Consider the following 21,694-nt stretch of genomic DNA (forward strand, 5'->3'; position numbering starts at 1 on the left):
CCATTTTTTCACCTAGACCAGATCCAGAAGCAAAGCCTAAAGGTCCCTCATCAAAACTGCTTTCAGTAGATATAACAGAAATTATTTTGAACTATTCACCAAAATTATAATATATTTTACCCCCCTATGTGCAGTCAAAGCCATCCATAAAGTTTAACCACAACAACACAACCAATTAGAAACCAAGACATCTCAATTGACGTTTCCCTTCAATTCCAAATCATAATTACCGATTCTTACCAAGGCCTTCGTTGTAGAACACCACCAATTCTCGTGGTTTCAAATTCTCTTGCGCATCGCGAGTGCAGATAAGGACGGATATTAGCCAGCCAGTCATTCCCCGGAGATAAAAGTCGGCAACGAGGGAGCATCAAAAAGTCTCTCTGTGTTTATCGCGGCGGGATTTAAACGCCTTACCTTCACAATTCCATTATTTTACACCCGTCCTTTATCCGTGGTGATTTACCGCGCACGTGTGATGAATGAGCGCTCACGGCGAGGTGTCAGGGCCGGGTCTGCGATGGTGGGAGGCGACCAATCCCCCCTCCCCACGCTTCTAACACTTTCACCAACCCACACCCCCCTACATTGCATTCTTTACCTTCCTGTCCCTGCGTCATAATGATTTATTCAAGCTATACCAATAGGGAGCTAGCAATAGAAAGCGCAAATCTTGTAATGGTAAAACATGCCACCAGATTGGATGCTAAGGACGAGTGGGGGGATTAAAAAAGGGACTTATTCATCTTGGGTCTTTTGTCCACATTGGTATAAACTGTCCCAATACGAAAGAAGAAAAAAAAATGGCAGATGTTGCATCTGATTAGTGGTGTGAATCCAATTGGAGTGCCAACAGCCAAGAAGCTATGTGATGAATATTTGCTATAACAAGCTACATGCCGCCTGGGAAAATATTAGATATTATGTATGGAACATGTTTTCCCATCGAGAGCCAATGAGGTAAACACTTAATGCCCTTAAAAATCAAAATTATGAGGCTAACGTCCTGATATTTCTCCTAAAGTGGAATAATGTTTGCATACATTTTGGTGGCTATGTTGGTTTGAATTTCAATGTATTTGCAATTTATTTTTTGGATTCCCCCCCCAATTACATTATCTCGATTTCACCGATCTTAGGGGGAATTGCAGGAATGGTCTCGCACTTTCGCAAAGATGTCACGACAAGGCCATGGGGGGGCTTAGATAGGAATCCCACTGTGGGTTTTTACTGGCAAGCCAACGGAAAGCCCTTCGAGCATTTTAGTCTTTTAAGACACTCGTGGAAATGACGGAGACGTTTTTTTTTAGGGCCTGTGCGAAGGACGTGTGAGAAGCAGGCGCTGATGGGTCGCGCCTCACCGCCTCACCAAGTTTGTCCATTAAGACGAGATCAGTCGTGTGCGAACGAGCGCTTGAAGGACAAACGTATCAAGGTCGCCTCGGCTTCACGTTTTCTCTTTTTCAATTAGTTTTTTTTTTTTTTTTCCTTCTTCTTGGCAGTGACAAACCGTCCATTTCAAGTTTGGCTCGGACGCCGCGTCGGTACACGTCAACCTCACACGTTTATCGCTAATGGTGCTTTCGGAGAGTGAACCATTAACTACTACGGTAACCGGAGCATGAAGAAAGAACCGTGAGATGTGGCTGCCATCTATTCTTAATGGAGTGGGTGTGAATGGACAAACGGGTGTTTACATAGTATGAATGCGAAAGCTAGACAGATGCGTACAAGTGTGTGACAGATATTTTCATTGCTTGATTGTGTAAGGATTGACAGATCTACAAAATATAAACAATGTCATGTATCAATGGGCAGACTATCAGATTAAATAGTGGAGTCAAAACTGATTCAAATAAGATTCTAAAGTCAATGTTTCGAATAGGATTCAAATGAATGAACGGAATGACAGTAAATGGATTCTATAAAGGAAACAAATTGGTGACAACTATGAAGGGGATACAAACTGAATTCAGTTCAGGTTCTTAAATGAAAACAAACAATAGTATTAAGATCAATTCTTAACACATGAATAGGTCGATTTAAAGGGGGTTGAAAATCAAGACAAGACTGCTTTAAGACCTCCAAAGGTGGATTCAAAGTGGATTATGAACTGATTCAATGCATCTTGAAAACGGAATTAAGACGAATTTAGTAGGGAAATGAACCAGATTCACAAAAGGAGTCATATTAGACTAATTACAGTATTAAAGATATAATAGTTTTTGATATAGCAAATGATCATGCTTGAGTATCAATCAATGTCCAATTGAATGTCAGTCGACATCTTATGAATTTACATCAGAAGAAATTCTAGTCCCATATTACACCAAAGCGTGCAATGTCAAGAGCAACTCCAAAACGAACGGACATGTTAGGAGACAAGCGTCCATTTCTAATTTGGCAAAGGCTCATTTGGCACGCGGGGCTTCCTAAACACCCGATGACATTTTGCCGGCTGATTAGAGAAGCAGACACGCCACGATACGGATTGCTTCATAACCAGAAAGCGGGCCATCTGACATGGACTCGCCAGGTCTTGCCGGGATTGACGGTAATGTGCAAGTAATCAGCCTGTTCTGACCCACCTTGTCCTCTGCCGGGATTTATAGCAGCCAATTACTGATCTCTATTACCCGCCGCGCCCAAGGGGATGGAAATCAGACGCACGCGCCAACCGTCTGGCTGTCTGTCTGCAAAAGCCTTTGGTCTGTCCGGCTTTCGAACAGAGTGACGTCCCACTCGTTCCGTCCAACTGCCTGATTCTTTGATAGACACAATATTTGTCCATCAGTCCGTAATACAGTTTTTTCCATCCATCCGTCTACTGCCAAGATCTCCAATGGACCTGTCTGTGGTGACTTCCCATGTCTCTCAATCCAACCAATGGACAAAATTGTTTGTCAAGCGTTTCCCGTCTGTCCTTTTCTGTCATTCAATCTATCAGAATGGCCGATCCAATGGTTTGAGGGTCCGAATGTCCATGCATCTGTCAAACAGATCGACTGGAAGACAGACGATTAGTATGTCTGCTTTTCTGTCCTTCCTTGTATCTGACTGACTAATAGCCAGGAATGTCAGTTACTCAGTCTGTCGGTATGTCTAAATGTCTGTCCCTCAGTTAGACTGTCTGTCAATTCATTGGCTGTCACAGAATCTGTTTGTTGCTCCATCAAAGCGATGGAATACAAAGACAGATAGTTTCCTTTTGCCAATCTATAGTTGGACTTCTGCGATTGGCTGTCCACCGATTGAAGTGTTCACTGTGCCCTATGTTTCCAAAAACCAAGAAATGTAAATAAAAAGAGCTTCCTCAACAGGATGAATTGGTTCCCTTTGGAATCAAGGCACTACTAGACTCTTGATGTAAGCATCCCGTGAGTCACTGCCAGTAATTCCCAGGAAGTGCACATGTTCCACAAAGAACTAAAAATAGCACTGTGATGGATCAGTGGGTTCCTCCAGACGGTGGAGACTAGACGACACACTCCTCTGGAGCTCCTCGTTTCTAACGTACCCTCATCGCCCATCAATAATTATTCCCCATCATTTACCCTTGGTTCTGAAGCCTTAAAACTAAAAGCTATTCAGGCCCAAGTATGACAAAACTGGACCAAAATGCCCTCAAAGTAAACTGACCCCAAAGTACACTACAATAATTTCTAACGGGATGCGAATACTTTAACACAGACTACAGTTTTTGTGGAATATAAAGTGCCATAAGTAAAAAAGATTCCTTTAAAGTGGACTGTTTCTAATGTAGTACTAGTGAATGGTGAATTGTACAATGTAATGTCCCAAAAGTGAGGTATAATTATCTAAATTGGAAAGCAATAATCCCTAAAACTGAATTACACGAACAAAGGAACACCACGAACAGAGTATAAAAAAGATAACCCAAAATGTCTTCCCAAAGTGGACCAAAGTGCATTAAAGGGTCAATGAATGAAATAAGCGCCAAGTGGGTGAAAGCATTAAAACCATGGCACACATCATATAATCATATTCTTAGCTGAAAGTATTCAGTACTATTACTACAAGCCTTCCCTATTCTGCTTTGTCAACATTTCTCTTAACAACACGCCATTTTTTTATTTACGGCCATCACATCTTTCCCAATTTGCTTCTATCTCCAAAGCAATCGGCGAAGAGGAGTAAACAGGGAAGGGGGGAGGGGCTAACGTGGGGCCTCACTCAGGTACGCGACGGCCAGGTCACGCGAGTTCGTCGCCGCAATCACAACAGACGGCGGCGGTGCCTCATCACCAGCACATCCCATTCCGACGGCGTTCCGTCTGGATGAAAGAAGCCACCCCGTGCATAATATTGCCGAGAGGAAAAGGTTTGAAGGGATAGTGCCGACAACAGCTGCCCCATAAACATAACCACCTGCATACAACAATGGATGATACATTATTATTCTATTGTAATTAACTCTAGTTGAGGACGTTGATAATTCATGCACAAAGAGAGCAATAATTCCAATGCATAACTGTTCATCTACCATTATGACCTTTACTTACAAAATGCCATTCAAAGTGGACCAAAAAATGTCTCCAAGTAGGCCAAAACCCTCCAAACGAGGTTGTTATTATGGTCTGTTTTACTGATTTTACTATGCCGGTCTTCCCAGTCTAAATGGTTTGACAACTAAGGCAGCTGTTGAGTTAGTACTACACATTAATGTATTGACTAATAGGTCATGTACACGGAGATGACTAAATGAGAGCAGATGGGAATGCGATGCACCGTGTCCTGACCTCCATTAGGAGGCGCTACGTGTCGATCGATGGGAGTCGCATCATCAACATGGTCGCGACACCCTCTACGCTGACAGCTAAAAAAAAAAAAAAAAACAATTTAAGCCAGGACAGGCAAGGAAAGACGCCCCTTGGACCCAGACAGGGCCCCGCCCATTAGGGAAGAGATGACGGGGGAATGGTGGGGAGGGCGGATGAATCTAAATGCTAATGGTTTCCTCCCAGAGCCTCAACAACCTGAACTCTCAGTTGCCAGACAGCAATTCCAACTTAACACAACATTTTATACCCCACAATGACGACTAGGACCCGAAATAATCCTCCATCATAAAAATATTTATTGTTTTCTACTATGTAATAAAGAAAGGATACTTTGAAAAGGTCTGGCAGAGACGTAATAGAGAGGGAATGAGATGGAACTACAGCATTTAACAAATCAATGTGGACTGGAATGCCCTCCCGAATGACTGAAAAGGCTAGTGAAGTGGACTGGAATGTTGAAAAGGAGCAAAATGTTGTCAAATTGGACTAGACTGGTCTTAATATGGTTCTTTTATAGTGGTTCAGGATATTATAAAATGAGATTAAATATTTTCCCCAATAAGAATCATTAGGAAGTGGTTTAAATTCTCAAAAAATGGAAAAAACTGTAACCAAAACTAATTCAAATGCAACAAAACCAGACATACTACATTCCAAAAGATCTCCAGAAAAGCCTCTGATAAATCCACAATCTATTAACTGTAATAACTTCATAATAATATATTTTCTGTCACCTTTCTGACAGTTTGGACCGTCGCTAACGAATATACCAAAAGTCGTCAAGGCCGTTCTGAAAAAGCGCAATAAAATTTTCTTAAAGCAGAAGAGCAGAAATGTATCCTCGGGCAGAACGGAACCTTCCGCCTAGATGTTTCCGTGGCAACGGCGACGCAAAAGAAAAGCCAAAGGTCGAACAAAGCCAGCAATCGATAAAAAGTCTGAGAAAGGTGAAGAAGGCCACAAAGAAAGATTTTATGCAAAGTAGCCGGAACGTCTTTTGTTGGACCGGTCGCCACTTTGCCGCCTGGCTGCCTCGTCTTCTCGCCGGCGTCATGGCGCCCGCCTTCTCTGAATGAATAACGATTATTCATCAATAACACTCTCTTGCCGAGCGCCGTTTCAGCACCGATGCTGACTTTGATTGACTCGCAAAAGAACGCCAACCGTAGCCCCCCCAAAAAAAAAAAAAGACCAATTCTGATTGGAATTTGCCACACGCCAGAAAAGAAGTAGAAGCTTGCATGCTTCAGATGGAGACAATATGCACTACACTATCACAAGTACCACTTTACCAAACTTGCACGGCCAAGTAGGGCCGGAATGCCCCAAAAAAAAGGGATTTGGATATTGTAAAAATCGGACCAAATTTTTGAAACAATCTGGTCGATTAGATCTGGAGTCGGTAAAGTGGATGTGGTTGTTTAAAGTACAACAAAATGTTCTCATGAATAGAAATGCACATCAAGTGGAATAAAAGTGACTCAATATGTACCCAGATGGGTACAAATTTATGAAAGTTGGATTAAAATAGGCTCAAACTTTCTCACAAAATAGATCAGAATCTCTAAAGTGGATCATAATGTTCTTAAAATGAATACAAATGTTTCATAAGTAAACTAATATATGAATTATCCCATTTTCACATGATGTGAAATTGCATTGGGTTGTCCTCAAAGTTCCTGAAGGACTTCATTAAAGTTGTAAAAATGTTTCAAACCGCAAAAGCTATTAATTAACGCAAATATCATCTTATGAAAAAAAGGATGGCGTAATTAGACCATAAAACATAAAGCCATTAGACTAAAATGACATGAAACATTAAATTATGAGGGAAGAAAACTAGAAAATGAGTGAAACTGCATTTTTATCGAGAAGGTGAAGGCAGTAAAATCAGATGTATTGGCACTTTTAATCCAAAAAAAACAAGAAGAAAGCAAAAAATATATACTTATTTATCTATTTGGAAGTCTCCACTATTGGAAGTTAAAGACGGGTGAGTTTAATGTTCATATTAACTTCCCATCAGAAAGCTCTTAGGTCCTCTTAGCACCAGGCCCGTCCAATCAGGGACAGGGATCAAACAAAGGACTTTTCAAGGAGAATGAAATGCCCCCATTGATTGGTCGCACCAACACACATCAACACACGCGTCCAATCGATAGAGGTGAGATAAGCAGCCGTCGCGATGACCGCCCGCTCTCACCTGAGCGGCTCCGCCGGCTGACAAGGAAGCGGAGAGTGGAGAAGAGGAGGTACTCGAAGAGGAGGGGTACCAAAAAAAAAAAAGGGAATCGAAGAATGGAGGAAAAATGTGGAGGAAAATGAAAGAAAAAAGTGAAGAGAGCTGAGGAAAGGAATGGAGCTTGGGGGGAAAAAGAGGAAAATTAGAAAAGGGGGAGGAGGAGAGGAGAGAAAATGATTTTATTTATTTTAAGTGAAAAGTACAAGTAGGAGAATACAATAAATAAGGAGCCAAGAAGAAATACATGCTGCCGAGTAGGGTGGAGATGAGGAATTATTGCCAAAAAAATCACAATAAGATGAGATAAAATAGGTTGAAAGGTAGGAAAAGTAGTGGAAATTCCAAAGCCTCTGATTGGTTGAGCCCGTCACTCGTCATCAAATCAGAGGCTGTCATTAATTATTGCATTCAATGATTTCTATCACAACAAGAACGTATTAAAAACGCAGTTGGAGGGGCGGGCACAAGAAGTTTGTGAAGCTATAAATAAACCAATTAGCGTGACAAGTGACACTCGCGCAAACAGGAAGCACGGCCACCGAGGTGACAACCAATCAAGATGTACTAATTGACTTTAAGATTTGTACACCACAACCAATGACTATTTTCATTTCCATACGTGACCATTCTTACTTTATGGCCTTCGTGTCCATCCAAGCTACTGTTTTTTCCCCCTTTCCTCATGCCAAGAAGATAATCTTCCTCTTTAGTAAATCCTTTTATTAACACATTAGCTACCAGTGACGGAGACATCCGATTAATTTGAAATGGGAGGTCTGCTATTGAATGGTCGTGTTCAGTCCCACTGAATCAATGAGCCTGAAGATTACTTTAATTGGCCGAGCTTAGCCTCAGGAGATTCTTTGAGAATGTCAGCAGGGTGTTAGAGCGCGGCTCTTTAAGCAGACTGCAGCATCGTTGATTCATTGCAAACTATTCGTTATTTTGTTTCTTGCAGACATTTCGGCTCAGCTCGGACGTTTGGTCGCCGGTCAAATGTACTTGGATATTAAACAGTACTTGGATATTAAACAGTACTTGGATATTAAACAGTACTTGGATATTAAACAGTACTTGGATATTAAACAGTACTTGGATATTAGACAGTACTTGGATATTAGACAGTACTTGGATATTAGACAGTACTTGGATATTAGACAGTACTTGGATATTAGACAGTACTTGGATATTAAACAGTACTTGGATATTAAACAGTACTTGGATATTAAACAGTACTTAGATATTAAACTCTCTCTTAGATATTAAACTCTCTCCCATGAATATAATTTTGAAAGCTACCTTCAACAGTAAACTCTGTCACCATTTGATTGGCGACCAAAAGACCGGCGACCAAAAGACCAGGGACCAAGCGTCCGGGCACAGAATTATGGTGTACAAATTCGACAATTGCAAAAGAATTGCATGAAAATACCATCATGTGATTGACAAAATTTGGTATCCAATCCATTTTTTACCAAACCATTGCTGCCAGGGCCTCCCAGTTCAAATGGATTGGTCATCTATCAGTCCCATGGCACAGACGAACGACCATTCCGAATTCCTCCATTGGTTTGCCAAGATATTTGGCGCGATCTTGAGGCAGCAAACTTTCCATCAGCGCCATGCGGCTCCCATTTGGTCCTCATTTGCCGCTTCATTTTGTCCCTCAAGTCCATTAGCGTGTTATCCCATTCGCCTTTTTCTTTTTCTCTTTCCCCATCGGCCAATAAAAAAGGAGCGAGCGCCTCCGTCTGATGTTCGCGCAACTCTTTTTGCTCCATTAAAGACGTCCGCCAATACTGCTCGCTTTCACCAAATCAAAAAAAAGGAAGAAAAAAAAATCTGAATATGAAATGATTGACCGGGCGACAACCATGCAGGACATCTCATTAGCGGCCATTACGTCCAACACGGGAAATCATTGAAAAGCAAAGATGTTCACTTTATTTCTTGACAGTCGCTCTTTTTTCTTATTTTTTGTTAAAAGGGCCAAAATTGAAATTGGATTTTGTCATGATATCAATGTCTGATCTACTTGGGTTTTTTTTAAGCGTCTTTTGAAAATTCTGTTCCACCTTTGAAAGATTTTGAGCAACATAGGGCATTTTTATAATTAGAAAATATTCTGGTCCACTTTTAGAATATTCTGATACAATTTGAAAATATTCTGGTCCACTTTTAGACTATTTTGGTCCACTTTTAGAAGTTTTGGTCCACGTTAAGAATATTCTGATCCACTTCTAGAATATTCTGATCCACTTTTAGAAAATTCTGATCCTTTTTAATGTTATTTTGGCCTACTTAACATACAATATACATTTTCTAAGGAATCCATAATAAAATATTCATAAAAATTCTATTGTTAAACCTCCACTGAAATTTTCCAACTATTAAAAATCATTTTCTGACAAACTATCTCCAAACAAACTTACCCCAACTTCAAAAAAGTGAATCAAAGTTAAAGTTAATTTTATCTTCAGGCTAAATCCCTTCAGTTTCTCATAAATTAAAAAAATGCTTCTAAGTTCCTTGACTAATCAAAACCAATATTTTCATGATCTTTAAATAAAACATCCATAAGAAGAAATACCAGTTGATACCTCCAATAATCGAATACTTGTCGATGAATACCGTCATTTTGCACAGTTGACATTTAGTGACTATGTTGAATGGGAATTTTTCCACTTTTGACTTCACAGTACCCACGAGAGCTTTTCCTCCTTCATGAACTGAGCGGATATCGACGAGTCCGCCATTAAACATTTAGCAGCCGCGCTAGCTGGCAGGAAAAAAATGATGTGAAGCCGACACCATGGTTGACCTTGCAGAGGGCGTACCGAAGGAGGCCGCTGTAATTGAGCCAGAGGGGACGGCGGCGGCGGCCTCGCCTCGTAAGTCAGTGTATTGATGATTGGCGCCCGTTACCCGCTGCCGCCCGATCGATTACGCCAACAAATAACGGGGCCTCGTCTCTACGGTGACGTAGAAGAAGAGAAAAAAAACGCCTAGCGAGAAACTATTGACTTTCCTCCAATTACGAACAAACTAGCGAGATGGTGGAGAAACATGACTGCAAAACTGACAGTAGAATATCATGTTTCAGCGACATTGACGGCCATAGATGTCCGATCTTGGCCAACATTGTAATCTCGCGTTGCATTTTTTGACACAAAACAATCATGACTAAAAAATAAAGCACATGACGACCAAAAAAAACCCACAAGAAAGGGAGAAAGTTGTAGTTTAGACCACAAAGGAGGCCCGGGATGAAGGAGAAAGGCATATGAGAAGGAGTGTACTTCCATATTTTTACCATGTTACCCCACCCAGAGCGTTTTGTCCAATGATTAAACGATGCTTTTACATTTTCTATCAAATCTTGTGACTGTTGCAAAAGTTGCAATACAAGAAGCAATGTTGAAAACCATATCACACCAAAAAAATGACTACAGACCCAAAAAATAACTGTGAAAACGGCCTAAATCAAGATTAAGACCTTTGTAACTCCATACCAAAGAAGAGACTGAAATCAAATAGTTTGGGGAAACGATTCAGAGACTAAACTTTCAAAATATGTCCTTAATCAAGTCCTCAGGTAATGAGACTTGAGCCAAAATGAACATGACGTGTCTCACAATCAGGAAGTGGAAGCATATGACCGACCAATCAAAGACTGATACAAGAAATATTAAAACTTTGTTCACATATCTGCTTTGAGTCATAAAATCGCTATTTCACCCCCCCTGAAACCCTCCATACTCTAAAACTATACATTTGATAAAACACAACTTCACATTTAATTAAAAATATGCAAATTCCAATATACACAAAACTACTTGTTTCAAAAAGTGATGTACTTAATGTATTTTGTAACAAAAGGAACAAAACTAAAGATCCTAATTCAAACATGTTTGTCAACAATTAGAACTTGTGGGCATGTTTTGTGTGTCAGTGTGTGTTGTACTCACAGTTGATGCTACGTCACACTTCTTCTATGGTGCCTTTGTCTCTCCACCAAGACAAGAAGTCCTCCTCGGACTGCACGCTGCAAGGAAGAAGAGGAGAAAGACGAAGATGAGAATGACGGGATGCTTTGGCAGAAGGTGAGTGACTGAGTGAGTGAGAGAGAGAGAGAGAGAGAGAGAGAGAGAGAGAGGCAGCAAGAGAGAGAGAGAGTGGTGTTCTATGATTGGTCAATGGGCGTCGTCGTAAAAAAGGGAGCGTCCGTTCGGGGCTCGGTCATTTAATCCGGGTCGGATGGCGACCGGAGAAATGGACAGTGAGCGGCTCGCATTCCAATGCTCGCTTAAGACGAGAGATGGAAAGAGAAAGAAGGAACTCAAGCGCGAGGAAAACCAAGTCAAAACTGTGGAATGGAAAGGAATTTCATTTCAAGCTGCTAAATTAAATCAGTTCAGGAGGCTGATTTTTTTTTTTTTAAATCAAAAGTAAACACCATTCAAATAAAGACATTAAAGGTGACAGACTTTCTTCTGGAGTCTCCTCATGACCGTAATCTATCAATTTGATTTTTGTGAAGTTAATCAGACGTGCTGCTATCAATTTTCCAGTTGTTCTTATAAACTCTGACAATTACCGAAATAGTCATCCTTAACACAACACTTCCAAATTGGTAGATTTCTCATGTTTTGGAGATGTATTTGTTTTATGGGTATACCAACATTCATCTTAGGTCTTGATATCCAATACACTTCATTTGGGAATAATTTCCACTCGTATCTCAAGACATTTGTTCTCAATGTATAAGTGTACAATTCATATTACTTAAAAAATGCTCCTATATTAAATTTATCAAACATTTCTGTCTTCCTACAACCCGATATTGCACTTTATCACAACTATTTGACAGAAATGATGTCCATCCAAGGCTGTCCACCCTCAAAATGTCCTGAGAGGAAGTTTAGTTGGTGTGGAGGATGTCAAGTCTTTGCAGACAACACCCAGTGTCATAGTTTCCCCTCATTAACGGACTTACCCGGTCAACAGCCATACACACACACACACATGCGAACACACACATACACATACACAATGGCAGGAATCCCATCTCCATCCTCCTCACTCCAGCAAATTCAATTAAAAAGAGAAATTGGCAATTAGATGAGTGTTATGATGGTGTAACAATCATCTCATCGCTCATTCATTGGCTCGCCTTCCCTCGGGGGGTCTTCTGGGTGAGGTGGGGGGTGGTTGTTCTTCTTGACATTGGTCACTAAGTCATGTGACATGCGTTAAATATGACAAACGGATACCCTCTTTGATGAATGAAGCCAATGCTCTTTGGTTAATGAAGTCTTTTTGGGGGGGGGGGGGGGATAAATAGTGAGTGACACTCGTCAGGTGACAAGTGAGGGAGTGGGTTGGGGTCACATTGGCGTGAATGGTAAGAGATGTTCGATACATTTTCAATGAAAAATCTGGCAGCTCAATGATGAAAAAGGAGCCAAAATGTCGGCTTCAGAGTTAAATGAGGTACTTTGCATTTAAAAACCTGAAAATGTTTAGGATGAGGCTAAAATATCTATTACAAACCACTGTTTGGTGTCTTTGAGTGGTCTTTGAGAGGGGACTGATTTGAACCACTGGTTTTCATTTTTGTTGGTCTACTCTTGTCATACATGTCCCACAAATGCTAGATCATTCTGATGAGTTTTTTTTGTGGGTTTGTGCATGAGCAACATGGCTTCAGAGACAGAATCATTGAAAAATACTTTGATAAACGAATGTGCTTGTCCAAATTCTGATGCTATTACAGTGTGATGTAATACACTGTGTACAAAAAAGTATGACATCATTGTTTAGCATCAGGGCACTCGCCCACGCACACATTCGTTTAGCACTTTCGTAGAGAGAGCTTCCCCAGAGGGCGGACATCACTTCTCGTTACCGTGACAAAAGGACACAAAAAAGGGCTCACAACTCAAAACGAGACCATTTAAACTAAAGTATTAGGACATAAAAAATGAAAGAAAATGCTCAAAAATGTAGACAAAAGTATTGTGGCAACTGAAATATTGTAGAACAACAAACACTAAATAAAAAGTCAAGAAAATATATGGTTTGGTTTAAAGTCATGAGTATGATGGCCTTAATAATTAAATATGAAAATGTGGACGTTAGGGGAAAAGTATTGGGAATTTTTATGTGGTTTTATGGGGTAAGGCGGATGTTTTGTCTTTTTTTGCGGAACCTTTTCCTCACGCTACGTCTCCACATTTCTTCTCCTTGAACGACATATCACAGACAGAGTAAATGACCTCAGTAGGATTTGGTCCTCATCTTTACTGGTTTGCACATCAAAGTGCTCCCGCATGGTTCCCAAAGTATATTCCACATCAGCTGTGCATAGAAGAAAGTGTGTATTTTTTTGTGATGAGCCTCATTTTTCCCACATAATTGATTTGGACATTGACTTCAGTGCAAGCATCTAGTGGTTTGAAAGCATCCTAGTGGGCCATCAGGTGTGATTTTCCACTTCAGACATCTTTTGAAAGGCGGGTGGCCTAAAATTGGTCGGCAGCACGGCAGCTGACGGCTCAACTCCATTTCTCAACTCCCCAAAAGTAAACCAAAATGGAGCCACTCATACCGAAAAGATTTCCAACCAAAGTATAGAGGTACACTACAAGTCACAATATGGAATCTAGTACTGGATGTCGCTTGATATATATAAAGAATGGGTGCTCGGACGTTTGGTCGCCGGTCAAATGTACTTAGGTATTAAACAGTACTTAAATATTAAACAGTACTTAAATATTAAACTCTCATGAATATAATTTTGAGAGCTGGTTTCAACAGTAAACTCTGTCACCATTTGACTGTCGACCAAACGTCCGGGCGACCAAACGTCCGGGCGACCAAACGTCCGGGCGACCAAACGTCCGGGCGACCAAACGTCCGGGCGACCAAACGTCCGGGCGACCAATCAACGTGAGGGAATATTCATTTTTGAAGCGTTGGAAATGTTTGTAGCAAATAACACTGCAATTAATTGCTGTACTTGATTAATAAAAAGATGGTAGGACTTTACAAGTAACCGGGTTAGTGAAGTGGCCGTTACGAAAAGCGTGAATAATTGAAGTCATTCCGAGCAGAATCAACAAAAGCCGCTTTTTTTTATTTTTTTTGTGTCGCGGCGCCCTCTTTGCTCGGCGCAATGTCAAGGCTCTGCGCTTCGACGGCGGGGTTGCCTTGGTGATGCTGCGCCGCTTCCTAATGTTTGAATATCAAAAGAATGTCGAACAGATTTGCGGCATAATGAACGGTGAAGAATTAAATTAAAATACACAAAGGAGACTTAGCACTCTTTCGCACCGGATGCCGCTTTAACTCTTGACACGTTCAGCCGCAAATGAAAAGAATTTATTTGAACACCGGAAAAAAATAGAATCGGGAATGAGAAATTTTCTACAAATATACAAAACAGGATTAATTGGCATGAATTAGTATTCCGCTTTAGCTCAACGGGCACCATCGACGGCACTAAACGTTACGTTTATTTATTTTGGCAAGATCTGGCAGTGAATTAGCATGTTGCAGTCCCAATGCTTTTATTCATACTACAGCATTTTTGATATTCCTGGATTCATTCCAAAATATTCTCACTTATTCCAATTCCTGTTTGTGTTTTAATACTTTAGACCATTCTTTCATGGCCGGACGTTTGGTCGTCGGTCTTTTAGTGACAGAGAGTACTATATTCATGAGAGAGTTTAATATCTAAGAAAGAGAGTTTATTATCTGAGAAAGAGAATTTAATATCTAAGAAAGAGAGTTTCATATCTAAGTACTGTTTAAAATCTAAGTACTGTTTAATATCTAAGTACTGTTTAATATCTAAGTACTGTTTAATATCTAAGTACTATTTAATAACCAAGTACTGTTTAATATCCAAGTACTGTTTAATATCTAAGTACTGTTTAATATCTCAGTACTATTTAATATCCAAGTACTGTTTAATATCCAAGTACTGTTTAATATCTAAGTACTGTTTAATATCTAAGTACTGTTTAATATCTAAGTACTGTTTAATATCTAAGTACTGTTTAATATCTAAGTTCTGTTTAATATCTAAGTACTGTTTAATATCTAAGTACTGTTTAATATACAAGTACATTTGACCGGCGACCAAACGTCCCATCCCATACTGGACCAATTAAAACTTAGCTTCTTTTTTCCAACATTATTATTCTTAGGCTAAGTAGAATTTCCGGTTCAAAACAAAATTTGACTTGTCATGCCCCCGGGTTGTTGTTTTTTTGTTTTTTTAAATTCAGCCCCTGAAGCTGTTTCACTTCGCAACATGAAATTTGGCAGACACGCTGTATGTATAATGAGAAGACCATCAAAAAAGTCTCAAGAAGCCCTAATACATTTCTATTGGAAGATTTTCCAAAATTCCCACCCCTAATCAGATTTCACTTAAAAAATATGGTATTCAGAAAGCGTGACAGTCATAAAAAAGACCCAGAAAATAGTCTTAAGAAGTCATGCCTGAAACGACATGGGGAGTCCGTCATTGTGCTGTACTTTAAAGGATCTATTTTAGGGTAAATATCTAAAAGAGCCCTTCAAAGAAAAACACTTCAACTGGGACTTTTCTGCAAATTCAGCCTTCTAATTAATTTTTATTTGGCAGGTATGTCGACCCACAAATAAAGTCCATGAAACTAGCTATTTTTGATTGGAAGCCGCCATTTTATTGTTTAACGGCCTTTTATTTGACAGAAAGACTCTTGCATCTTCAATTCTGGTATTTTAATGAGTAGGACTACTGCAATATCACTTTAACACTATTTCATTTCATTCCCATTTTTGTTTGTTGGCTGCAAGGCGAACGAGGCTAGAACACTCATTTCGTTTTTTTTTTTTGAGGGGGGGTTGCAAATGGACCATAAAAAGATTTAGTGCGGGTTCAATTAGATTTCTAATCAATTTTTACGCTTCTTTCGTCTCATAAAATGCCCAAGCGCCACCGTTGCGCCTCTGCATTACTCCTGCTTCGCCATTTCACACGCTTTACCCGCCAGTGAATTATTGATCACGCTGCGGACCCTAAAACGACGACGACGAGCACGCCGAGTGCATGTAAAAAGACACAATGACGACGGGAACGGGAGCGTTTAGGGGCATTTGGATGGCAAATGGAGGGAATGTGGACAATTATGAAGGCCATCAATCACTGTCAGCAGAGTTGGTTCCCTGGTTGGTTCCCTCCACAAGCGAAACCCTGCAGTCAACGTCAAAAGCTGGAAAAGTGGAATCAATCCATTTCGCTTCCTTACTGTCTTGAATTTAATGGAATTGAATGTTTTGAAATATCACATAGCCTGGGCGAGATTGGAGTCTGCATTTTTAAATCATAGTCTAAAATATGGTGGGAAAAATGAATAGATTTAAAGAAATAGGTGCAAATGATTGGTTTTTTTGGGAAAATTCAACCTGGAAACAATTGTATTTAAATATTATTTGGAATAAATAGAAGTGGAGTAGTAAAATAGATTGTTTTTAAGTAAAACTGAATTTCTAATCAATATGGATTGAAGGTCTATCACAGTAAATATAAGTGAAATAATTAAAATTAGTGGTAGATTGGCCCCAGCTAGTGGGAGAAAGAATAATTGAATTAGTTGCAAAGCTAAAAATATTTCAAATGCACTGTGAATTTAAATCATGAATGAATTGATGGCAGAAAAATGAAAGAATAAAAAAAGACTATAGACTTCAACTTTTCACTCCTATATACAATTGCACTTAGTCTATTTATGAAGTAAACTAATTAGTGATTGGACAGTTTTCTATCTAAAGATGAATATTAAATGAGAAATGTATACATACACATCTACATAGAGAGTCAAATTCTACCTAATCAAGTTCCATATCCCCAAAAGACACTAAAAACGAAGCAATTTAGACCCAAAAACATGTTAAGAAGAAACAATTGGCAGTGCTAAATCTTTGTGCAGAGTGCTGGTTTGTTGTTGTTTGTTGCCAGTTTTCTGTCTTCCTGACCAAGTATCATGACACTCTTCATAGGAAACAGAAGGAGGAAGAAGCAGGGGAACGCGGGAAGCTGATGGGGGGCAAACAGACGACAGGCAGGAAAGAAAGCTCTCGTTATTTCTCTCTAATTGCCCACAAGTGACCCTCCTGATGCGCCCGTCTGCAAGCAGGTACGCAGCCTCATTACGCCGCAGCCGCCTCTTCTTCCTCCTCCCCCTCCCGTGAGAACGCCACGAAAAGGCCACGAAAGGCCTCGGCTGACAGCGGCTGGTTGGACCGCGCCAATTAAGCCGCATTTCCTGGGTCGGAAAGAAGGCCTTGGAATTTAGGCTAATGTTTTTTAAATCTTTTTTTGACATTGAAAGCTAAAATGGAGTTCCACAAGGTTCGGATCTAAGACTTTTGTAATTTACATTTTTTTATTTTGTAACTGCAGTTAAAAATTTGGATGTGGGGGGCCCGATTTTCCCCAAAAAATATGAAAATCTAACATGGAGTTCCACAAGGTTCTGATCTAAGACTTTAATAATTTAAAAAATGTTTTATTCTGTAACTGCATTTAAAAAAATGGATGTGGGGGGGCCCGATTTTCAAAACAATATAAAAATCTAACATGGAGTTCCACAAGGTTCAGATCTAAGACTTTTATAATTTAAATGTTTTTTATTCTGTAACTGCATTTAAAAATGTGTATGTGGGTGGCCAGATTTTCAAAAAAAATAATAAAAATCGACGTGTTTGAAAGCTTCTCTCACCGTATCGAGTGATGATGCAACAAACATGGAAAGATGACGTTACTGCATTATCGCCCGACCGAAAGCAAGGACTTTTTTGGCATTTCATCGAAGCCCCTCGAGACGCCGGACAGGCCAATAAGCTTGCATTCTTGCGTCCCGCTTGAGCAATTTTGTCTTTATCGTTGCCCTTCGTGAGTACATTTGTGACATTCAGGTTTTATTCCGGTGAAATCAAGGATGGCAACTTTGCCTTTGAGATTGAAACATAAAGAGGGTAAAAGAGTAATTTTTCTTGCGTTTTCTCCTTGGGCTCACACGGGACATGATCAGCGGGTAATAACAGTAATCCTATAGCAGAACCTTGGACAGCTCCATCAAATTTTGGTTCACTGACTCACTTTGCTATTTTCGAAAAATCAGCAGTCCTAAGAACATTATATGTATAAAAAAAGGGATTCCATGCAGATTCCAGGCTATTTATATTCCCTATATACCTTAAAATTTAGTTAAAAATGGAGTTTCTGATTAAACATGTCCTAAATGACTCCAAAAAGGTCTTCACTTGTGTCTAAAAAAGCTGTAATGTCCTCAATCATGTCTTTTAAAAGCCTCTCTAGTGATTCCCTTGAGTCTACATTCCATTTACTAAGTAAGGACCCCCATTTTTTTTTCAATGTCATCCATCGTCGTCGCTAATGATGATTTGGTTGAAAGTCACGCACGTTTGCGGAAGATTTAAAATTCCCGGCAGAGCTTGAAAAAAAATATTTAAAAAATGTTGAAAAGAGCGTTTGGAGGGAGCCAAAACGCCGCAGGAGACGTTTGCCCTTGGACATTGGGCTTCATCTCCACGTTTGGCGCCTCAACCTACGCCGAATTACACCGTTGCTCTTCCCCATGCTAATATTGACCTCCAGGGGGCTCGTCCCTAGGAAGTCTTTGCTATGTGTCCTTTATGGGGGAAAAGTAGCCAATGAGATAAGGCCGTTTCGAACCTTTCGCTACATTTTTAGATGTTATTCCAAGACTGCTTTGGGGTCATTGTTCAGGTTATTCCAGATGTTTTAGGATATTATAAAGAACGATTAAGACATTTTCAGCTATTATACTGGGTAGTGAAGACGGTGCCTTTATTAAGAAAATAAATTAAAGTTACTTAAGGGCCTTTAGGGAAATTGTTAAGACGTTTAAGAGCTATCAGGATATCGTTGAAGCTATTAACGACGGTATTAGAAAAGGGACATTAGGACCTTTGAGTTTTGTATGTAGATTTTAGTCATTGGATTACAAGATGGTGGTTATTTAAGGCTTTTGAGAAATTATTAAGGAAGTTGAAGACCTTTTAAGGTATTGAAGTTGATAGATATTGAAGTTGTGAAGTTTATAGATATTGAATGAATCTTAAGGAAATCTGGATGAGGAAATGTGAGACATATGGTTGAAGAAAATTTGATACAAATGAGTTTGATAGTATGGAAGAGGTCAACAACAACAACAAAAAGTATCTGGACAAAAAGTATGTTTTTTTTAGTTATTGTGAAGCCTACAGAAAGTCAAGACGGGTTGTTTCAGATCTCGACGGAAGTATTGGAACTCAAAAAACTGCAGTAGTTCTAAGTTCCACTTAAAATTGTAAGACATGCGTTTGAAGAAAATTTGATACAAATGAGTTGGATAGTATGGAAGAGGTCAACAACAACAACAAAGAGTATCTGGACAAAAAGTATGTTTTTTTTTTAGTTATTGTGAAGCCTACAGAAAGTGACAGAAGTATTTGGACTCAAAAAGGTACAGTAGTTCTAAGTTCCACTGTTCTCCAACTTTGGCTGCCGCCAGAGTTCAAAACAACTCTAACACGAAGCGTAACCGTAGCAACTATAAACAGGTCACATCGACAAGATCCTTACCAATGGCAACCCAACTTTAGGCAAGTTTACTTGAAAACACACTGGATGCAAAAATGAGAGAAGGCAACATGCAAAAAAGCTAACCTTGACTGAACCCACACATGGCTCGCTTGACAAAACATGGAAATATTCACCTATTTATTCAGAGTAATTACATTTTTATTCCGACCTTCATGGAGATGTTCCAATCGTAATTATTTGCTAAATTAAACATTTCCGTCAGATGCTTCCTTCACGGAACTTATGAGGAAACATTTTTTTGGGGGGAAAAATAATGACAGTCATTTCATGATTAAAAGCAGAATTTGAATCAAGGGAAATAAATTCACGCTTACGCATCAATGCGAACAGACCTGCAATTAAAATCCAAAGTTTTTTTCTTTCTTTTTTGATTCCTGTCTTTACTGACTTCAGGCGTGTTTTTTTTGGACTTTGAAGGGAATTTTTGTTTGCAAACAAGGATAAAGATTTGCAGACAGGTTTATTTTCAAAGCTCAGAGTCTCAAATTAAAGTTTGTTGGATTTCTAATTCATCTTTATGGTTTTTAATAGGGTTTTTTTCTATAAATTGGGGTCCGAAAAGTATGGTTTTGGACTAACAGCTTGTTTTCCATCCCTTCTGCGTCCTTGTTGAAGTCCGCCATTTCCCATAAAGAGCTGGCGGCTACGTTATTGGCTTCAGTGAAGCTCATAAAAGACCAGGCGTCCAATCCATAAAAAGAAAAGCGCCTTCCGGTCGAGACTGAGCGGTCGCAATACCTTCAAGGACCTCTTGCCTTTAAATTGCCAACCCTCCTAGAAAATGAGCATTGTTGTAGTACTACACTTGAGAACTTTCTTCACCCGATTTTACTATTCTGGTCAATTTTTGGTCCATTTTTTGTTTTGCCTGATCAGAATAAAAATGCTTCATGTATGCGTTTGAATATGACAAGACTCCAGCAATCGTATTGGGTCCATTTGGCGTCGTTCCGAGACAATGAGCCAGGTCAGCGAACTTAATAAGCATCGACGTCGCCTCCTTATGGCGCATCGATTTCCAATCGGCACGCCAATAGAGAAGCACGAGGTAATTACGCTGTGCAAGCAGAGGTCGTCCTGGACAAATATCATCAGCGTCAGATTAAAATCAAAGGCCCCGTCAAGGGACCTGGCAATAGCGACACCTCCCTTCATGCTTCCGAGAAACAACAAAGAAGGACGAAATGTTGAAATGCAAAAGCAGAACAAGAAAAAAGTAAAATATCAGATGCTCGTGGCATTTCAAAATCAAACTTTGATAAGTGAAAAGCCTAAAATGGAAATGGAGAATGAATTAACCTTTACTTAGAACAAGAAACCTGAGTCTATCACATGACGATGTGGATAGGTCATCCATTTTGGAGTACAGACGCTCCCCTACTTACAACATTCAACTTACGAACATGTCTGCAAATTGCGATTATGTCAAAAAATGTTGGTATATTCGATTTTTGATAGCTCCTTTCGGCCAGTTTCTCGTAAATCTCTCTCTCTCCATCTCTCTAATGTATGTATACAGTACTGTATGTATTCTCTCCTTTTTTTAGTACAAACCAATGCTGGTTACTTATACAAGCTTTAAACATACAAATGCACTTGTATAAACTTTCAATATACTTATATAGGCCTTAATCATAAATTATAATACAAAAGATAGCACTGAATCAACTTCAATTTGAACAATTTCAACCTATGAACAATTTCAACCTATGAACAATTTCAACCTATGAACAATTTCAACCTATGAACAATTTCAACCTATGAACAATTTCAACTTATGAACAATTTCAACTTAAGAATAATTTCAAACAAAATCTGTTTTGTGGGGAAATTTTGCAACTAACCAATATAAAAACATGCATACTACTTCGGAAATGACAACACATTTTCGAAAAACCATCAAACTCAAGTTACAGAATCAAATCTTTTCCACTACGGACGGTGACATCCACATCGCCGTTC

The 21,694-nt window shown here is 39.6% G+C and overlaps 1 protein-coding gene across 2 annotated transcripts in view; it reads right to left on the reverse strand.

Moving 5' to 3' along the window:
- rbfox3a (RNA binding fox-1 homolog 3a) overlaps positions 1-21,694 on the reverse strand; it is a 257,697-nt gene that overhangs the window by 220,122 nt on the left and 15,881 nt on the right. For both annotated transcript variants that reach the window (XM_077733851.1, XM_077733850.1), the window contains exon 2: positions 11,013-11,089. The gene's annotated coding sequence lies outside the window, so the exon portion shown is untranslated. The remainder of the gene's footprint in view (positions 1-11,012; positions 11,090-21,694) is intronic.

The sequence above is a fragment of the Stigmatopora nigra genome, chromosome 15 (genome assembly GCF_051989575.1).
Source record: "Stigmatopora nigra isolate UIUO_SnigA chromosome 15, RoL_Snig_1.1, whole genome shotgun sequence".
Classification (NCBI taxonomy): Eukaryota; Metazoa; Chordata; class Actinopteri; order Syngnathiformes; family Syngnathidae; genus Stigmatopora; species Stigmatopora nigra.